General features: G+C 40.2%; 1 pseudogene; it reads left to right on the plus strand.

The window, feature by feature from the left end:
- Positions 1 to 2,572: 2,572 nt before the first annotated feature.
- LOC101603047 lies at positions 2,573 to 3,180 on the plus strand (annotated as a pseudogene).
- Positions 3,181 to 3,398: the final 218 nt, after the last annotated feature.

The following is a 3,398-nucleotide window of genomic DNA, read 5'->3' on the forward strand; positions in this document are numbered from 1 at the left end:
TAATGTCTAGTCTGTTTTCCCTGTTTTTCTCAGTTGATGCATCAATATAGATTTTAACTTATTCAAAGGCATTCACTGATAACTAATATAATTTTTCATTAGGACAACATTCAAGCCATAAAGTAAAGATAAATCCAAAACTATGTAAATCAGTCATGATTGTATTGGTTCTATTTCCCTTCCATATATTGCCATTTACTTCCATTAAGTACCTACTATGAGAATATTCTGAGCACATAATATTAACTCATATGCCTGGATGATTAATTCCACCTCTGTACAGTGATTTGAAATACCAATTTGGTAAATGTGTCCCAGTTGATTATATTGGAAGCAATTTGATGTAATCAGCTGGCTAAATGACTTATCTCCACCTGGCATATTGCTACTTTCTTTATCATAAGTGCCAAAATGAGCTATGACCCCAGCTGCTTTGCTACCAGTGCCCTTACCTGTTCAGTCAGGAGCCCTTTGCTTCATTAGGCCCTAAGTAGCACCTTAAATAGTGGGACATCCAACTATTCTTGTGTTCTTTCTTTCTTACTATGGTATACATGCCAGAGAATCAGAAAGAAAAGGGAATCAGTGATAGCATAACTGTCTTTTATCTTTGTACAGAGTATCCAAGGCACTGAGACATAAGTCACCAAATGGAACACTATAGCTGAGGGACAATGGGAAAGCAACTTATTGCTAGCCTATTGGATTCCATTTTCCTTGCTATAGCTTCTACACTCCCATCCCTCAGAGTCTGTTTTTGCCTTACTATTTCACAAATAATTTAACAACAGCAGTATGAACACAAACACTGAGCATGGGGCACTTCATTCTTCTTTTCTATGTCAAGATTTTGTAAAATATTTCAGTAGTATACAATGGTGTACATATTACAGGGGAATATGGAAATTCACTCCTTTTGTTGGCAAATCATGTTGAATACTGTAGTGGTTTGATTCAGGTATCTCTCACAAATCTAGGTGTTCTGAATGCTAGGTTCCCAGATAATGGAGATTTGGGAATAAATGCCTCCTGAAGACAATGTATTGTTGGGGGTATTATAGCTGTTTCCTCTTGCCAGTGTTTGGCATATGCTCCTGCTGATGTTGTCTATCTGATGTTGGCCAGGAGGTGATGTCCACCCTTTGCTCATGCCATTGTTGTCCCCTGCCATGATGGAGCTTCCCTTCGAGTCTGTAAACCAAAATAAACCCTTTTTTTGCCCACAAGCTGCTCTTGGTCAGGTGTTTTCTGCCAGCAATGTGAACCTGACTGCAATACCACACTATCTAAAATAATAATAAAAAAATTACTTAGGGGGCTGGAGAATTGGCTTAGCAGTTAAAGTCCTTGCCTGAAACCAAAGGCCCTAGGTTTTATTCCCTAGGACTCATATAAAGCTAGATGAACAAGATGGCACAGGCATCTGGAGTTCATTTGCAATGGCTAGAGGCCCTGATGTGCCCATGTTTTCTTTATTTCTATCTGCATCTTTCTCCATTTCTCTCTCTCTCAAATAAAAAATAAATGAAACATTTTAAGAAAGTTTAAAAAATACTTAAGGACAGTTTCCATCACTGCCTGACTCACATTTTAAGCTTTGTACAAACTCTTTCCCATAATGTTTATGTCACTTTGGGATCTTTCTATCTAGTCACTAAATTCCTCTAATATCCTTTGGTCAGAGGATGAAAAAGATACCAAACATCCCTTACATCACAGAGCTTCATAGTACTTCATCTTACTACACCAGTAATGGAATGCTACCATTCACACACAAAATATAATATATCAGAGAGTAACTCTGGGGAAATTGCTCAGTAGTTAAGAGTGTTTACTGTTTAATTATGAGAGCTTGAGAGGGTCTGTGACCATCGGAATTAATTTTTTTTCATAACTCACACAAAAACAAAGGTTGGGGCTATGGAAATGGCACAGCAGTTAAAGGCACTTGCTTGTTGGACCTGCTTGCCTGGGTTGGCCTGGATATGAATCCCTAGTACCCATGTAAAGGCAGATACACAGACTGGCACATGTTTCAGGAATTCATTTGCAGTGGAAAGAATCCCTGGTGTGTCCATTAATTCATAATTCTCTCTTTATATATCTGCCTAGTTGCAAATAAATAAATAAAGCATTTTTAAAAAAATTAATTTTACAAAAGTTGGACATTTATAGATGTTTGTAAACCCAGTTCATGGAAGGAAGAGACCTGAGAATTAGCTGACTTAAAAGGCAGCTCTGGGTGTAGAGAGAGACCTGTATTAAAAAATGTGGATATGGGCTGAAAAGACTGCTCTGTGGTTAAAGGAGCTTTTCTTGCAAAGCCTGATGGCTAGGATTTGATTCCCCAGTACCCAAGTAAAGTTATATGCACAAAGTGGCACTTGTGCCTGGGGTTGGTTTGCAGAGGCAAGAGGCCTTATGCCCTTATGCAACCATTTTCTCTCTCACTCTCTCTGCCTACAAATAAATAATAAATAATAAATGCCTACAAATAAATAATAGATAAATTATCAAAAAATATATTTGTGGCAGTGTCAGGACCTCGGCAGCTTTAGCAGAGGCTGTGGTCATGACAGCCCAGGTTGGCCTGGTGGCCAACCGAGGCTGACGGTTCAAGTGGGCCATTGAGCTGAGCCGGCCGGGAGGAGGCAGCAGGGGCAGAAGTGACCGGGTCAGTGGTCAGGGAGACTCACTGGATCCAGTCGGATACTTGGACAAGCAAGTGCCTGATACCAGTGTGCAAGAGACTGATGGGATCCTGGTGGAGAAGCGCTGCTGGGATATTGCCTTGGGTCCCCTCAAGCAGATTCCCATGAACCTCTTCATCATGTATGTGGCAGGCAATACCATTTCCATCTTCCCTGCTATGATGGTGTGTATGACGGCCTGGAGATCCATTCAGGCACTAATGGCCATTTCAGCCACTTTCAAGATGCTGGAGAGTTCAAGCCAGAAGTTTCTTCAGGTTTGGTCTGTCTCACTGGAAACCTGATGAGGTTGGCATTGGCAGTTTACAAGTGTCAGTCCATGGGGCTGTTGCCTACCCGTGCATCAGATTGGCTAGCCTTCACTGAGCCACCTGAGAGAATGGAGTTCAGTGGAGGAGGATTACTTTGTGAATCCAAGAAAGAAGTACCTACTAGGGAAGGATATGGGCTTCATTTACATTCTGTTTAAGCTTACCCAGTGTCTCTTAAGTATACTCACTTTTAAAATAATCACTCACAGTAAAAAGAACCAAAAAGCTCACTTTTCTTCATGGTGAGGAAACAGTTCCTAGAGGACAATGTGGATATTACTACAAAGAAACTATACCAGAATTCCTGACTTAAAGTAATGTAGAAAACTTTATTTATGTTTCCAATACAGAGCAGAACAACAAATAAAACCATCAT

This window comes from Jaculus jaculus, chromosome 6 (assembly GCF_020740685.1).
Source record: "Jaculus jaculus isolate mJacJac1 chromosome 6, mJacJac1.mat.Y.cur, whole genome shotgun sequence".
Lineage (NCBI taxonomy): Eukaryota > Metazoa > Chordata > Mammalia > Rodentia > Dipodidae > Jaculus > Jaculus jaculus.